This window comes from Prionailurus bengalensis, chromosome F2, assembly GCF_016509475.1.
Source record: "Prionailurus bengalensis isolate Pbe53 chromosome F2, Fcat_Pben_1.1_paternal_pri, whole genome shotgun sequence".
NCBI lineage: Eukaryota > Metazoa > Chordata > Mammalia > Carnivora > Felidae > Prionailurus > Prionailurus bengalensis.
The window spans coordinates 46,903,693-46,922,352 of NC_057353.1; positions in this window are offsets into that span (position 1 = coordinate 46,903,693).

The following is an 18,660-nucleotide window of genomic DNA, read 5'->3' on the forward strand; positions in this document are numbered from 1 at the left end:
CATGCTCTGTCTCTGTTTCTCAAAAATAAATAGGCAAACATTATAAAAAGGAACAGTGGTATCTTTTGCAAAAATAATAATCTGATACTTCTCACTGATCTTGAACATAACATGTGGCTTCAAATCTTTGGGCCTCTATACATGAAATCCTATCTACCTAGAATGTTCTTTCCTTTTCTCTGCCCAGAAGACACTTACATGGTCATTCACATCAATAAACATTTATCAAGCAAGAGTCTACTGTGTGCCTTAAGATTCTGCTAGGCAGTGGAGACAAAAATGCAAAGGCATGTTATTTTTCCCCAAACATCCAGTTGAGACATCACTGCTTGAAGCTGCCCTTAAATATTCTCCCACCAATCTCACCTATGCATAGCAGACCATTTTTTTTCTTCCTATTTTGTGCAAATGTCTTTCTTTGCACTTCCATATATAATTTTTTGTGTGTCTACCTAGGCCCAGAACCAATGTCCATAACTTTGGGCCGAGGAATTGAGTAGTTTAAAGAATGTGGGCATTGACATCTGTATAGGAGACAGATTTCTCAAATGGTCTTCCTAGATTCCTGCCCCTTGGTATATGTGCCCTCCCCATGAATGTGGGCAGGACTTGAGAATATGATGGGGTTTTACTAGAATAAATAGGTCAGGGTTACACAGCAAAGATGAAGGGATTTTACAGATGTAATTAAGATTAGCTTGGAGTTTCCTAGAAATATGTAACCTACCAAAACCAAAGCAGGAAGAAACAGAAAATTTGAACGGACCAGTTGTTGCAATGAAACTGAATCAGTCATTCACCTCCTGCCCCCCCCCCCCAAAAAGTCCAGGACCAGGTGGCTTCACAGGCAAATTCTAACAAATATTTAAAGAAGGGTTATACATAGTCTTCTCAAACTATTCCAAAGAATAGAAGAGGAAAGAAAACTTCCAAATTCATTCTATGACACCAGTATCATCCTGGTACCAAAACCAGAATAAGACACCACAAAAAAAGAGAACTACAGGCCAATATCTCTCATGAACATGGATGCAAAAATCCTCAACAAAATATTAGCAAACTGAATCCAACAATACATTAAAAAAAATCACATAGCACGATCAAATGGGATTTGTTCCTGGGATGCAACAGTGGTTCAAAATAATCAATGTGATATGTCACATCAATAACAGAAGGGATAAACACCGTATGATCATTTCAATAGATATAGAAAAAGCATTTGGCAATGGACAACATCCACTCATGATCAAAACCCTCCACGAAGTAGCTCTACAGGGAACATATCTCAACATAAGAAAGACTTTATATGAAAAACTGACAGCCTTCATACTCATACCCAATGGTAAAAAAACTGAGAGTTTTTCCCCAAAGTTCAGGAACAAGACAAGGATGTCCACTCTCACCACTTTTATTCAACATAGTACAGGAAGTTCTAGCCACAGCAATTAGAAAGCAAAAAGAAATAAAAGGCATCCAAAATGGTAAGAAAGAAGTAAAACTCTCACTAGTTGCAAATGACATGATACTATATACAGAAAATCCTAAAGACTTCACAAAAAAACTATTAGCACTGACAAATGAACTCAGTTAAGTTGCAGGATATACAATCAATGTATAGAAATCTGTGGCATTCCTATATGCTAATAACGAAGGAGCAGAGAGTGAAATTAAGAAAACAATCCCATTTACAACGGCACCAAAACCAATAAAATATTTAGGAATAAACTTAAAGAGGTGAAAGACCTGTACTCTGAAAAATATAAAACACTGATGAGAGAAAGTCAAGACAACTCAAAGAAATGGAAAGACATTCCATGCTCATGGGTTGGAAGAACAAATATTGCGAAAATGTCAATACTACCCAAAGCAATCTACACATTTAAAGCAATCGCTACCGAAACACCAAAAACATTTTTCATAAAACTAAAACAAACAATCCTACATGTAGACGGAACCACAAAAGACCCCAGAATAGCCAAAGCAATCTTGAAAAAGAAAAACAAAACTGGAGATATCACAAGTCCATACTTCAAGTTATGTTACAAAACTGTAGTAATCAAAACAGTATGGAACTGGCATAAAAATAGACACATAAATCAGTGGAACAGAACAGAAAACTCAGAAGGAAACCCACAGCCCTATGGTCAAAGGAGTAAAGAATATCCAATGGGAAAAAGATAGTCTCTTCAACAAATGGTGTGGGGAAAACTGGACAGCTACATGCAGAAGAATGAAACTGGACCACTTTCTTTCACCATACACAAAAAGAAACTCAAAATGGATTAAAGACCTAAATGCGAGCCCTGAAACCATAAAAATCCTACAAGAGAACTCGGGCAGTAATTTCTCTGACACTGGTGATAGAAACTTTTTTCTAGATATGTCTCCTGAGGCAAGGGAAATAGAAGCAAAAATAAACTATTGAGACTACAACAAAACACAAATCTTCTGTACAGTGAAAGAAACAATCAACAAAACTAAAAGGCAACCTACGAAATGGGAGAAGATATTTGCAAATGGCAAAATATATAAAGAATTGATACAACAACTCAATACCCAAAAACCAAATAATCCAATTTTAAAAGTGGGCAGAAGACAGGAACAGACCTTCTTCCAAAGGAGACATACGGATGGTCAACAGACCCATGAAAAGATGCTCGATATCACTCATCATCAGGGAAATGCAAATCAAGACTACAGTGAGGTATCACCTCACACCTGTCAGAATGGCTAAAATCAAACAACACAAGAGGGGTGCCTGGTGGCTCAGGTGGTTGAGTGTCCAACTCTTGGTTTCGTTCAGGTCATGATCTCATGGTTTGTGAGACTGAGCCTGTGTCGGGCTCTGAACTGACAGCATGGAGCCTGCTTGGGTTTCTCTCTCTCCCTCTCTCTCTGCCTCTCCCCCACTAGGGCTCTCTCTCTTTCTCTCTCAAAATACGTAAATAACCTTTTTAAAAAAGAAAAAAAAATCAACAACACAAGAAGTAACAGGTGTTGGCAAGGATGTAGAGAGAAAGGAACCCTCCTGTAATGTTGGTGGGAATGCAAACTGGTGCAGCCACTGTGGAAAACAGCATGGAGGTTCCTCAAAAAACTAAAAATAGAACACTAACTCAAAAGGACACATGCAACCTTGTGTTTAAAGCAGCATTATTTGGAAGCAGCCCAAGTGTCCATCAATAGATGAATGGATAAATATAATGCAATTATCATGGAATATTATATAATATATAATGGAATATTATTCAGTCATAAAAAAGAATGAAATCCTGGCATTTGCAACAATAGGAGTAGAGCCAGAGAGTATAACACTAAGTGAAATAAGTCAGAGAAAGACGAATACCATATGATTTCACTCATGTGTGGAATTTAAGAAACAAAACAAGCAAAGAGGAGAAAAGAGAGAGAGAGAGAGAAAAACCATGGAATAGACTCTTAACTAGAGAGAACAAGCTGATGGTTATCAGAGGGGAAGTGGGTGGCCACATGGGTGAGTTGGTGATGGAGGTTAAAGAGTACACTTATCATGATAAAAAAATAAACATTTTTTAAAAAAGGTTGGCTTGGAGTTCATTGAAAGAAAGATTGTCCTGAGTGGGTCTGACCTAATCAAGTGAATACCTCAAAAGAAAATTCAGGCCTTTTCTAGAGGAGAGATTTGAAACAGCGTAGATCTCTCGGTTGGCCATGAAGAAGTAATGTGCTATGTTGTGAAGGGGATGACGAGGCAGGGAACCGAAGGCCCCAGGAACCGAAGGCCCCAGGGGAAGGCCCCAGGAACTGAAGGCCTCAGTTCTACAACCATAATGCACTGAATTCTGCCAACCAGGGAGCTTGGAAGAGGACCCCGGGCCTCACCAGAGACTGCAGTCCTGACTGACATCTTGATATCAGCCTTGTAAGACCCTGAGCAGAAAAGGCAGCAAATCTGTGCCCAAACTTCTGACCTACGGAAACTGTGAGATAATCAATGTGCATTGTTCTAAGCCACTAAGTTTGTGGTCATTTGTTATGTAGCAAGAAAAAAACGAATGCAATCTGATAGGCATGTGTTGAATTCCTGCTTTCTTGCTACTATTCATGAGATTTGGACTTAACCTCTCCGAACCTCAGTTTTCCCATCTGAAAGATGGGGATAGTAATACCTACCTTATAGTATATCTCAGTTCCTCGAAAGCAGGGATCACGTCTTTTCCTGGCATCTTTGATGCCTAGCACTGGGTCTACACATGGAAGATGCTCAATTTTAGCTGAATGAATAAACAGTGCTCAGAGTGTCATTCAAAGCAAGTATAAACCCAAGCCTTTTCTTCTTGAAATTTTTTTTCTACTTTAGTGCTGATACAATCCTAGTTCGCTCATTTGTGAAATTAGGACCCATTTAGATGATCTCTCAGGGGCCATCTAGATGCAAATTCTGTGACGTTGATGAATCTTGAAATAAGGTAACAATCTTAAAGTTGCAAAAATATTAGTACTCTTAGCGAGTATTTCAAAGGAGGGTATTTGTTGGTAAGATGCTCTCTTCTCCCAAGCCAAGCATCTCCCAAGCATCTCCCAAGATGCTCTCTTCTGAGCCAGTCTCTCTCTCCCACCACAATCAAGTATTAATATCCAGATGTCTGTGTTGAGGGTTTATGGTATTAGTGTAGTGTTTTGCCAGCTGTGAATGCAAAATCTTTTTGATCAAATGATAAAGATAAATTTGGGTCTCTTACTTTGGGGATTAATATACAGTTTAATCTGCCATATTCAAATTCCTCGTAATAGGAGAACTATTATTGCCTAAAAGTAGAAATAAAGAAGGACTTATACTGAACAGGTGCTACAATTTCGTTTTATTCAAGTTTTGTCCAGAAATGGTATAGGAGATTCAGTCACTGACACTGACAGGGGAAGGCAAATCTTGCCAGGGGGGCACCTGGGTGGCTCATTTGGTTGAGTGTCTGACTCTTGATTTCAGCTCTTGTCATGATCTCATGGTTTGTAGGAGCATGGAGGCAACACGGAGCCTGCCTGGGGTTTTCTCTCTCTCCCTGTCTCTCTGCCCCTCCCCTCTCACGTTCTCTCCCTCTCTCTCTCTTTCTCTCTCAAAATAAGTAAGTAAACTTAAAAAAAAAAAGGAATCCTGCTGTAACTGTTGTAGCTGTGGTTTGCACAAGTGAGATACATACGCGCACACACATTTTATTATAAACGCGATCATAAATTCTGACTTACCGTCGGGATATTTGGCAGTGGTCTTTGGATTAAGATTTTAGAGAGATGCTGGGTTACTATCCAGGGATCCAATAGAATGTTTGTCCTGAGAGCTACTTTTTAACATCAAGGGATGTCGCTGGCCGATCCTACCTCTTAACAAGAGGAAATAAGGACATGCTTTCTCGAAAGAGCAAGCCCTGTGGGGAGGGCCACGAGGAGCTCTGTATTGGACACAGCACTATCTCTATCCTGAGCCGTAAGTTTTACGCTAAACTGCTCAGTTCAGAACAGAAGGCTGTGGTCCCCGAGAAGCCCCTGATGCCCATACTATCTGAGCAACAGTTTGTGGAGAGTGAGGTCCAGGAAGATGACGAGATGACTAGCTCACGCGCGCGCGCGTGCGTGCGTGCGTTTGTGTGGTGTTTCCGTGCCTCTTAGGTTAAGGGGCTAGCCGATTATTACTAACCCACTGCTGCTCCCAGCAGACCCTCGGCTGTCCCAGGGGGTAGCAGGCGCAACAGAGGATTTTGACATGATTGCTAGGATCCTGGGGGAGAAAAAGACCCAACGTCCCTCCACACGGCACTGCCTTCCCTCCAAGGGAGGAGGGAAACTTGTAGGCCTGTGCAGGAAGTAGAGAGAGAGAGAGATGTCCAAGATTATCCAGGGGGAGAAAAGAGAGGCTGAATGTTCTTAAGTCTCTAAAGACGTAGGGACCTCACACAGACTGCAAACCCCACTCCTCTGCGGGGGTGACCACAGCCAGAAGAGCCCAGAAAGGTGTCACTCTTTCACTGCCTACCGTTTTTTGTTTTTGCTTTTGTTTTTTTTTAAATTTTTTTTTAATGTTTGTTTATTTTTGACAGAGAGATAGAACTGCCTACCGTTTTAACCACCGGGGTCAGAAATCAGACCCAGGCAGAACACCAGCTCCTGGGACATCTTTGATTTATGAGGGGGCACTCCCTTCTCCTTCACAGGCAAAAGTGGAGTAGAAAAGGCCCATGCCCCGCGCTCTGGGCACTGAGTCACCAGCAGGTGCTTCACAGTTAACTAAGTACCTTCTTCCTATGCCTGCCCTCACTGAGTTAGCACAATAGCCCCATGGGATAGAAATTGTTATTCCTACTGGGATTATTGTGCTCCACAGGAGGAAATGGAGTCTTCGTGAGATTAGGGGTCTTTTCTAGGAGGACACAGCCAGCAAATGGTCAAGATGACTACTACCTCAGGTCTCTGGAGCTTGACCCTTTCACCCTGTGCTCTGTCTTTCCGACGTTCTGGGCTAGGAAGGAGAAGCAGGGATCATGTCCCTCCCCGGGCAGGGACCTTAAGCCCCTCTTCATTGCCACGCTTGTCTGGGCCACACTCCAAGTCCATGTGGGCAGCAGCTCTTGGGCTCGTCCTCTGCCTAGCCTAGCTGGTTCTGTGGGGTCCCGACTGAAGTCTGGGGGCAGCTTGCACGGTGAGAGAAGGCATAAAGGGGAGGTAAGTGCCTGTGCATGGCAGTGGACGTGAGGCACTCAGTGGGAGCGTCACCAGCGAGGCCTGCTGACTCCAGCCGGGTGTGGGGAAGGAGGAGGCAGGCAGGGCCAGGCCGAGAGCATGAACTGTGCAGCGTGGCAGGCCTGGGCCGAGCCCCGCCTTGACCGTTACTAGTTATGTGACCTTGAGCAAGTTATTTACTTTTTCTAAGTCTCTGGTTCCTCAACAGTAAAAGTGGGAAAAATAATTGCACCTCCCTCACATTGTTGAAAGGATTACATGAGATCAGGAATGCAAAGCACTTAGCACAGTGCCCAGACCCCGTGATGGAATTCCTTCGCGATATATAATGCATGCCATGGAGGACTCATTCATCCATTTATTCGGGAAGAAGGTATTAAATGCCCAGTCTACGTCTCGTAGTATGCTAGAAACTCGATACCTGAGGGCTTTATTACTACCAGTATCTTTAGTATAAAATCACACAAAGGGTCCTTTATCCATAAATACTATAGCCTTAGCTGGTTTTGTAAACATGGAACATGGGTTTTGATGCACATGTCATTTTTGCCCTTGACTCTTCCTTTATGTGCAGCATGAGGATGCAGCTGGACGCACCTGGGAAGTAGAGCGGGTGAGGAATACGTGCTTAATGGTGCACACTGGGCCAGCCGCCTCCCTCCTCCAAGTCTTAGCTTCCCGTCTGCAAAATGGGAAGAACCATGCCTTCCCTATAGGACTGTCAAAAGGAGTAAACGGAAAAGGAATTGGGTAAAGCATCTGACTTTGGGCAAAAGCTCAATACATATTGGGTGTCTTCTGACGTTGCAAAACATTTGGATGTTCGGAACTTCCGGTTTCTGGTCTAGCGTGTAAGAAGCTGAGAAGCTACCACGCCAACCAAGCAACAAGGAAAAAGCTGAACAAACCAAAACATTAGCAACTCTTTTTAGATCCAGAAGAGAAGTGAGGTCACAGGACAAGCTGCTGCCCCCTCCCCCCCAAAATTGGAGGGAGTGACAGGCGAATACAGAGAATCACGATTCACTGCAGCAGAAACCTCCGTGGAACCAGGGGGAACAGTGACAAGGGAGGGAAACCTGAGCCACAATTGAGGCATCGCTGTAGGCTCAGTGTGCACAACACCGAGAGTTAAAAACTCCATGGGGAGCCAGTCACCGGGGACTCCCACACTTTTGTGAGTTTTTGTGAGTTTACTTCTTGGAGCTCTATCGGATTCTCACAGCAAAAACTGGAGGAAAAATCCCTCATGCTCTGGCAGGGGAAGAGGAAAAGGAACCATTTAAAATACTTCAGAGCATTCTGTTCTTCTTAACCAACTGTTCTCAAAGAGAAACTGTTTAGCCAGAACCTCGCTCGCTAGGGCTTTATCAGACCTTGACTGACCTGAGAGAAGAGAAATACCCACCTGCAGCCCCCTGCAGCCATCCTGCCCCCCTAAAGTGGGGGGAGCACTGAGATGCACCTGTGAAGTCCACAGTTCCTGGGCACAGGCTCACTAAAAGACCAAGACCTAATCACAGGACTACAGACTGCTTCTCCTCCCCATACACCCACCACATCCCTAAAGCCAATTTATAGCAGTTCCTTTAGCCAGAACATCATGTCTGGCTACCAAGAAAAATGTACAAGGCATAGTAAAAGACAAAAACACAGTTTGAAGAGAAAGATCAGGCATAAGAACCAGACTCAGTTATGGCAGAGATGTTGGAATTATCAGAACTGGGAATTTAAAACGACTATCATTGATACGTTGAGGGCTCTAATGGATAAAGTAGTCGGCACTGCAAGAACAGATGGGTAATGTAACCAGAGAGAGAGAGAGAGAAATTCTAACAAGAGTCTTTTTAAATGCTAGAGATCTAAAACACTTTAATGGGCAACAAAACAAAAACACTTGGCAGAAATGAAGAATGTCTCTGATGAAGTTATTAGTAGATTGGCCATGACTGAGGAAAGACTATCTCAGCTTGAGGACATCTCAATGGAAACCTTCCAAACTCAAAACAAGCAGAAAAAAGACTGGAGAAAGAAAGAAAGAAAGAAAGAAAGAAAGAAAGAAAGAAAGAAAGAAAGAAAGAAAGAAAGAAAGAAAGAAAGAAAGAAAGAAAGAAAGAAAGAAAGAAAGAAAGAAAGAAAGAAAGAAAGAAAAAAGAGAGAGAGAGAGAAAGAAAGAGAGAAAGAGAGAAAGAAAGGGAAAGAAAGAAAGAAAGAAAGAAGGAAAGAAAGAAAGAAAGAAGAAATAAAAAAACACACAAAAAACCAGAACAGACTATCTGAGAACTCTGGGGACAAGTACAGAAGATGTAACATATGCATAATGGAAATATCAGAAATGAAGAGAAGAAGGAACAGAAGAGATCTTTGAAACAATAATCACTGAGAATTTTCCCCAAATTTAATGGTAGACACCAAACCACAGATCCAAAAAGCTCAGAGAACACCAAGAAGAATAAATAGCAAAAAAATATATATATATATATATTATACCTTGGCATATCATTTTCCAACTAGAGAAAATCAAAGATTTTTAAAAATCCTGAAAAAATCCGGAGGGGGAAAAGATAAGAATTATATCTGACATCTCCTCAGAAACCATGTGAGGAAGAGAACAAAGTAAAATATTTAAAATGTTGAAAGAAAAAAAAATCATCATTCTGTACCCTGTGAAATTATCCCTTAGAAGTGAAGGAAAAATGCTTTCCTGGACAAACAAAAATGGAAGGAATTTGTTGCCAGTAGACCTGCCTTGCAAGAAATGTTAAAAGAAGTTTTTTAGAGAAAGAAAATGACATAGATCAGAGACTTGGATCTACATAAAGCAAGAGTATAAGAGAAAGAGAAAGTGAAGGCACGAAACCTTTTCTCTTTCTTATTCTTTTTTTAATTAAAAAAAAATTTTTTAATGCTTATTTTTTGAGAGACAGAGAGAGACAGAGCATGAGTGGGGGAAGGGCAGAGAGAGAGAGAGAGAGAGAGAGAGAGAGAGAGGGAATCACAGAATATGAAGCAGGATCCAGGCTCTGAGTTGTCAGCACAGAGCCTGACATGGGGCTCGAACTCACAAACCACGAGATCATGACCTGAGCCGAAGTCAGACGCTTGACCGACTGAGCCACCCAGGCACCCCATTTATTCTTTTTTTTAGAGTTTATTTATTTTCAGAGAGACACAGAGTAAGAGCGGGGGAGGGGCAGAGAGACAGGGAGAATCCCAAGCAGGCAATCAGTGCGGAGTCCCACATGGGACAGGAGTCTGGAACCCACATAACTGTGAGATCATGACCTTGACCTGAGCTGAAACCAAGAGTTGGACACTCAACCACCTGAGCCATCCAGGTGCCCCTCTTTTTCTTATTCTTAACTGATGTAACCGCTAACACGCTCCATACGGCCTCACTACCCTGTCTGGAAAGGTCACTTGGGATTCCCCAGGGATTTGGGAATCCTGCCCATCATCGCACTGTCAATTCCTGTATGACATGAGCCTCGGTGCCCCTGTTACTCTCGGGAGACACGGAACAACTTGGGAAATCTAGCCCTGGGCCCTCTAGGGCAACAGAGTCCAGAAAAATTCCCTACTAAGGTGGCACCCATGTCCATTTCCCATGGGGTCAGAGGTTCTTGGCAGGGGAGGCAGCAGCGCAGCGAGGCCCAGATGAAAGAAGGCCAGGAAGGAAAGGGATCAACGCTCCGCTGAGTCTCTCCCCACTGCCTTCCTCCTGCTCGCCCGCCCCGCTCTTACCTCAACATCCTTTACCAGGCTGCTCCACGGGGTATTTCTGAAAATGAAGACGCTTTTCTTCACTCATTGACTGAATGTAAGCTGAACAACTACTCTGTGCCAGGTGCCTGAAATAATAAAATCAATCACCTAGACCAGCGGGAATAATCAGGGAAGGGGTTGGAGAGCAATGGGGAGAGAGGGGAAGGAGGAGAGCGCGTTCCGCTGGGTCTCCTACGCTTCCGCCAATGATGACATCTTTTTGTAAGAAGTGTCTTCCTGTCCCTTAATTCTGCCTTCCACATGAAAGTGGATTAGAAACCTTAGCATTGCCCTTGGGCAAAGCTGGGCAGTTGGCTATGCCATCAGTAAGTCCCATATGTGGCTACCAAAGTGTCCTGTGATAACGGACAATGGTCACCCCCCACATTTCGGTGCTTATCCCTGAACTAGGCTCTAGCTGTCTCTTACTGGCTGGTGGGAAAGTCTACACCCAGCAACCTTCTTGCTCCTGTGCTCTCTCCCAATAGTAGTGTGATTCCCGGACCCATCCTTTCAGAATACGCCATAGTCCCCGTGCCGGGTGTCTTCCACTGTAGTCTATGAGAGCCAAGGGCTCAGGAACCTTGCTCACCCTTCTGCTGGCCACCAGCAGGTTTATTAACGCGCGGGCACACGCCATCTTAGAACTGACTTAATGGCGGTAGGCGTCCGTTTTGCCACTTCCTTCTCGTACTTTCAAAGGCACAGTCTGAGTTGGCAAGAAAGCGCCTGCGTGCGCACACACACGTGTGCACACCTACTCGCGTGCCACTTCAGTATAAATTATATTTTGGGTCAGTCTCTTAGATCACCCAGAACACAGCCTAATCTACGGCTGCCACGCAGGTCACACTGAGAAGCAGTGCTCCGGGAGGAAGGCCGATCTTGGCGGAAAGTGAACACACGGGGGCTCTTGGGTCCTCGGGAAGGCCGAGTCTCAGCTCGCTTGAATGCACGTCTTACCAAAGGATTCTGACAAGCTTTGCTCGGCATCCTTCTATGCCCCATTTGTTATTGTAAACAGGAATGTGACATTGCCATCCTCTTCCAGACCCTATTTATAGCAACCCCATACCGAAGAGCTAAGGGATAATGATACTGCCTCGCCCTTTTGAAGAACACCTCACCAAAGATCTCAGGGATTCACCAAACAATCTCACCCTGTCCTCCTCCCATTGGACAGGTGGGGAAGCTGAGGCATAGTGAAGCCAGAAGAACAGAGTCAGAAGATGAGTCAGAAACGGAGCAGGGCTGTACCTCGTTACACCTGCTTCCTCACCTGTGGCTTAACCCCTGCCATCACAGACTTCCTGGAGAGGTGTAGCTTCTGCATGGCTTATCTGTTGAGTAAACATTGCTATGAGCTCTCAGCTGTTTCCCCAGGTCTGAGGCGCTTGTGCTCTGTATGATTCAAAGGGCCTCTTGGCCAACGCGGGCTTTCCTGTGCGGGCGTCTTTGCCCTCAGTAGAAGCAGCCCACCTCCCCGGTCGCTCTGATGCAACCCCTTTTGACGGTTCATTGGCGAGATTCCCGATTAGGAAGCCTACAAAGTCACACCCCTTTCTCCGCCCCAGTTTGTAGCAGCAACACTTCTTGGGGGTGTTGGGATCATCTGTTTCACTTTTAGTTTCCATGAAGGTAAGCTTTAGTAAACCTTCTGCCCCTGCCCCACTGTCCGCTCGCCACCAGCTCTGCACCTGGAATCTCTTTCCCACCGAAGCTTTTTGTTCTGCCCTCGTCTGCAGATAGAATTTGGAGCGTTGACACTCCTCCCTCTCCTGAGAATGAGATGTAGGTTTCAAGATCTCACAGAATTCAGGATCTTATAGAGTCAGGAGCGAAGGAGAAATGCTCCCAAGGATAAGAAAACAGAGGGACCTTTGATCCCATCAAAATAACCATTACACCAGACTCCAAAGCAACGTCTTCTGTTGCCAGCTGGCTGTGATCATTCCTTTCCATTTTCATAGTAAGCAACTGTATGAATATATTTTTAAAAGGTAGGTGTGAGTGAGAGCAGGCTTGGTTTCCATTTTTCCTTTGGTAGATAATAAGCTGTGAATGCTTTCTTTAAGAATATTTGTAAATGTGCCCAGAGGTGAGTGAAAAATGAGAACATTTGATACAGCCAATAATACCAGCTTTGTGTGTTCTCCCGGAAGTTTCCTAAGCTTGAATCCTAAGCTGGAACAATTTTCTCCGATATCCTAAAAGACTGTATAAAATAAAGGGCAGAGAAACTTGGTATAACCTAGAAAAGTAATGTTTACAAGCAAATAAAGGCACTCGTCAATTATCTGTAGATAACTGGACCTTCAGAAAAAAATCACATTCAAAAAAAAAAAAAAATCTCTGAGCAGTTCAAATAGTTGACCAGCCCTAACACTTGAGTAAATCCTGAGAGGACCTTCGATCATTCTTCGTGACTTACTCACTCTTCGTTCGTACACATTTCTACAAGACATAGCTGTCTGACTTCTCAGACCTTGGCCAATGGAAACTGGAAATTTTGAAAAAGGGAGATTTGAGCAAACAAGGACCAGGCAACAGAAGGGACAGCTAGAAAAGACACAAAAATGATTTTGTTAAAGCCTAATTTAAAAATTGTTAGCCATAACCATAGTGTGATTCATTAAGAAAAAAGTTAGATCTCATTCGTCATCCTCCTGTGTGTGTGTGTGTGTGTGTGTGTGTGTGTGTGTGTGTGTATACGTCCCTTTCAGGTCTACGGGTTGAAAGGTGGTTCCAAGGATGGGCTGGGAGAGGGTGAAACATTCTCCAAGGTGGAATGTGACAGGTGACTTTGTCTTCAAGGAAGGATTCCCCAGTTTACCACTGTCATGCTAATAGGGTGGGCGAGGCACTGGCTTCCTGCCTGATTCACAGTTTTATAGGCAGCCGCTGGCTTCTCGGACCGCTTCCCCTCCAGTAAAAAGGGGGAAGAAGCTCACAGTACTCGGTGGGGAGCCTTGGAGACCTTTGAAGGCTGGTTCCGAAACAAGGCCCGCCTTTATAATAGGGCAATTATGCTGTAGGCTGATGGGTGCAGAGACGCTGTAAGGGCACTTTTTTGGAATGGAGAGAGAATAGCAGGAGGGTGTTTATGTTTGGGGGTAATGCGACAACACCTAGAGGCACAGGAAACCCACAGGAACCCTGCGGATGGGCCCTGGCCCAGCACAGTGCCCCAGTCCTGGCTAAGATGGGACCACCCAGAAGCACAGCTTCTGGTTGACCCCTTGCTTGTTTCTGTGCGCATCTGTACCTGCCCTGGAGAATCGGCACACCCAAGCAGCCTGCCAGACTCCCTGGTAACATGGGGCAAGCGGTCAAAGCACAGGGTCAGGGCCAAGTGCCTGAGCGCCCCACCTCTGCCGCTCACCCCCTGCCCACCTGCCATCCCCCTCCCACAGCCACACTGTCTTCCTGGGCCGCGTGTGAGCTTCTGGAGATACCAATGTGAGGGTAGGAGGTGACATTTCAACAATGTCAGCGCAGGCTTCCCCAACCTCTCCTTGCTCTAATCTGCTCTGTCCAATAGGAAGCCACCTGCCTCGGGTGGCCGTTGGACACTTGCAATGTGGCTGGTGCCAACGGATGTGCTGGAACCACAGTTACTTCTCCATTCACCCACTGACGGACACCTTGGCCGCGAGTGTTGGCGACCGCGAATAGAACGGTTGCGAACATTGTGCGCAGGTTTCGGTGCAGAAATACGTTTTCAACTCCTTTGGGTCAACACCAAGGAACATGGTGGCCGGATCACAAGATAAGGGTATGTTCAGTTTTGTAGGAGACCGTCAAACCACCTTCTAAAGTGGCTTGTACTATTTCCTATTCCCCTGCAGCAACGAATGAGGGCTCCTGTTACTGTACATCCCCCCACCCCCAGCCTGCGGTGTGGTCGGTGTGCCGGACTTCCGTCATTCTAGTAGGAGTGTCGTGTCCTCTCAATGTTTTAATATGTATTTCCCTGATACATATGATGTGGGGCATCTTTTTTTTTTTTTTCAACGTTTATTTATTTTTGGGACAGAGAGAGACAGAGCATGAACGGGGGAGGGGCAGAGAGAGAGAGGGAGACCCAGAATCGGAAACAGGCTCCAGGCTCCGAGCCATCGGCCCAGAGCCTGACGCGGGGCTCGAACTCCCGGACCGCGAGATCGTGACCTGGCTGAAGTCGGACGCTTAACCAACTGCGCCACCCAGGCGCCCCGATGTGGGGCATCTTTTCACGTGCTTAGGTGTCGTCCACATATTTTCTCCGGTGAGGTGTCTGTTACGGTCTTTGGCCCACTTTTTTAGTCAAGTTGTTTGTTTTCATATTGTTGAGTTTCAAGAGTTCTTTGTGTACGTTGGATCACAGTCCTCTGTGAGACATTCTTTTGCAGGTATTTTCTCCCCCTCCGTCACTCGTCTGATGGTTCTCTCGACGGTGTCTTCCACAGAGCACAAGTGTTTAATTCCAGTGAAATCCAGCTTGCCGATTATTTCTTTCTAGAATGTGCCTTTGGTGTTGGGCTGAAAAAGTCATCACCAAACCCAAGTTCATATAGGTTTTCTCCCATGTTCTCTTCTGGGAGTTTTGTACTTTTGTGTTTCACATCTATGTCGGTGATTCATTTTGAGTTGATTTTTGTGAAGGGTGTAATCTCTGTGTCTAAATTCATTTCTTTTACATGTGGATGTCCAGCTGTTCCAGCACCATTTGTTGAAGAGGACCGTTTATTTATTTATTTTTTAATTTGTTTCACTGATTTGTAAACGTATTTTATTTACTTATATCTTTCAACTTGCGCTTTTGAGTGTAATTTCCCCTTGGAGATTTTTACTAACACACCAACCCAGGGAGTCTACCCTTTAAGCTTTAACCAACACTTAGGTTTTCTTGCTATAATTAAAGTTAAAAATGTGTTGTTTAATCTGCCTTGCAGAGAAGCAGGAACCCCGCTGGAATTCTTAAAATGTTTTGTAATAATCTAGTTAGCTTGATACTAGAATTTTTCCTTGTGTTTATAATTCAGGTTTTTCCCTTTAACTTTATTTCATTATGTCTGATTCTATCTGTTACACGGTACTACTTAATTTCTACGCCGTTCTTTGTGTTTTGAACTAATACACGTTTAACTACTTTGTAATTATTCTGCATCTCTCTAACTATATTAAACTGCCCCTGGTCTTCCAGATCTCCACCTTCAGAGCCAGCAGGAACATCTGTGGGCTAAGCTCTGGTCTCTCGTGGGAAGGAACAGGCATTTAGGGCTTTCTTATTAGGAAGTGGAGCCTGTCCCCCCGCCAGGGTGCCTACTGTGGGCATGTCCCCAAACATAGAAGGGAGTTAAAATGGCCCCCGGCCTCCACCTGGCAGAGTGTGACTGTCCCCTGTGGTTAAGAAAGCCTTGATCAGGTATAACTTAATGCCTCCATGACAGGATGGTGAGGGGCCGATGTGTGATCTGTGGTCTTTCTTTTTCACCTCCATCTGCCACTTCTGGGAAGCTAGAAAATGTGCCATTAAGAGTGTGTATACCTCATTGTTTAAGGGAAAGACCTGGAAATGGCACACATGACTTCTGCGCACAGGCTCACGGGAGGAACTTTGTCACATGACCACTTAGTCATAAGGAAAATGTCGTCATTGGGTGATCATGTACTCAGTTGATCCCTGTCACTGTGGAAAGAAGGGGAGAAGGGACAGCGGGACAACCAGCAGTCAGCCACAGCCATCAAGACCCATTCCCAAAGTCCGGGAGTCAGGAACCCAAGGAGTTAGACACGTTCTCAGAACATCGGCCGCTTCCTTCACCTTGCCTAGTGTCATCTTAAAAACAACAGTTGGCCTCTGAGGCTGTGGCCACTGGAGGATTATTTTTAGGAATGGCCAGTGGACATGTTCTCCACCAAGATTTTTTGAGGATTTAATTCTTTGACATATCTTAGGCATTCTGGCACACCTGATACCTTTTATCTGCTTTTTTCCTTTGCCTATGATGACCTTATTTTTAGGAAAACAAGGCACATGCCCCACTGACACGTGGTTTGATACTGGAACAGAATACCTAAAACTGTGAACAGTCCTGAAAAAATTGGCACGTATGGTCACCCTGCCCACACTCAGATATTATGTTACTCCTGTGACAGCCCATTGAGGGGCCTTTGGGAGTCACCTTCTTTCCCAATAGAGTTGTTATCCCCATAACTCCACACACCTTCTTGGCAAGCCGTGCTTATGCAAAAACACGTGGCATGAAAGCATGAAAGAAATAATAGTTGCCTAAAATAGATTGCTATCCAATTAAAATGTTTGCAAGTCAATATGGAATGCATCCTTTCTAACACAAAGGGAAAAGGAGAGGTTTTGCAACCACAATAGTCATTAAACAATACTGTCTAGAATAAGACAGAGTCAGAAATGTTCAGCAGTAGAGGGCAAAGAAGAGGCCCCGACAATTAACTGAAGAGAAAGTCTCATCGCTGGACTGGTTACAGGAAGATTTTCAAAGGTGGTAAAAATATTGATCAAACCTTCATTGGTCCTCAGCCTTCCTCAGCTAAGAAATCCTTAGCCTGTCATTCAAGGGACTTCAAAATTAAGGTCCGAATCACACTTACGAGCATAGATGCAAAAATTCTAAATTAAATATTTTTTAAATAACGCATTATGACCAAGTAAGTTCAATTTAGGGACGCAAAATGGTTCAACATCAGGAACTCTATTATATAATTCAATACGTTAAGAGATTAAAGGACGGAAGTCATTTGAGTATCTCAGTAAATGTTGAAAAGCTTCTGATTGAAGCAAATACCTACTGCTATTAAAAACTGGAAATAGCTACTGGGAACACAGAGCAAATGTGATACTTAGGGGTGTGAAGTAATATTTCCACAAAGACAGAGAAGAGATGGTGTTATTTTCTACTTGTGCTACCGTTCATTGGAGCCTACTAAAAGTCTTACTAAATCAGTAAAACCGGGGATGCCTGGGTGGCTCAGCCCGTGAAGCGTCCGACTTCAGCTCAGGTCATGATCTCATGGTTTGTGGGTTCGAGCCCCGCGTCGGGCTCTGTGCTGATGGCTCAGAACCTGGAGCCTGTTTCGGGTTCTGTGTCTCCCTCTCTCTCGGCCCCTCCCGTGCTTGCACTTTGTTTCTCTCTTTCTCTCTCTCAAAAATAAATAACATGAAAATTTTTTTTAAAAAATCAATAAAACTGTACAAGAAAAGTAGCATAAAGACTGAAGAAAAGGATTTGACTGTCGCTATTTGTAAACAGGTTCATTGTCTCGATACAAAGTGCAAGATGATCAAGTGAGAAATGTTTAGAAATTATTAGACTAGTAAGAAATATGCAAAGTCACCACCCCAAAATTCCATTCACGATTGCCAGACACACACAAAAGTACTAATCTAGTTAGGCATAAATACTGTCGGAAGTATGCAAGATATTAATAAAATTATAAAAGTTTATCAAAGGGCGTAAAGAAAGACCAAAAGAAGCAGGAACACATTCTGGCTGCTGAATAAGAGTTGTTACTACATAGACGTCAATTTCCCCTCAAATGAATCTATACGTTCAATCCGGGCCTAATCAAATGTTAATTGAATTTTTTTGATAGCACTTGATAAGTTTATCTTAAAGTTCATATATCTGGGCTATTTCTAGAAGGGCAGATAAGAAACTGCTAACATCAGTTGTCTCTTGAGGGAGAACCGAATGATAAAATACAGAGGAGGAAGACTTACTCATTCCCTATTTACCCTCCCGTGCCTTTTGTTGTAAACTACCACGTGTGTTTATTCCCTCGACCACAAACCAAAGAAAATTAAAATGTACGGGGAGATCTCATATTTTTTTCAAAAACATTAAGACGTTTTGAAAAAAAAAAAAAGTATAATGATACCAAATAGGAAAAAGTACAATAATAAAAGGCTTTGGTGTCGAGGTATAGATAGTTGGACACGCCAATGGAGAGAATAAAGACTTAAAAACAGAGCCCCGTGTATCTGGCAGGTTGCTTTATGATAAAGGAAGCATTTTAAACCAACGGGTAAAAGAATGGACTATGACGTACATATCGAACTCTTCAGTCCCTTCTCTGTTAACCTTCACGAGGTTCCTGGGAGGATTAATTGAGATGAAGTATGAAATACTACGCAAAGTGCCCGACTTAACAAATACTACTAGG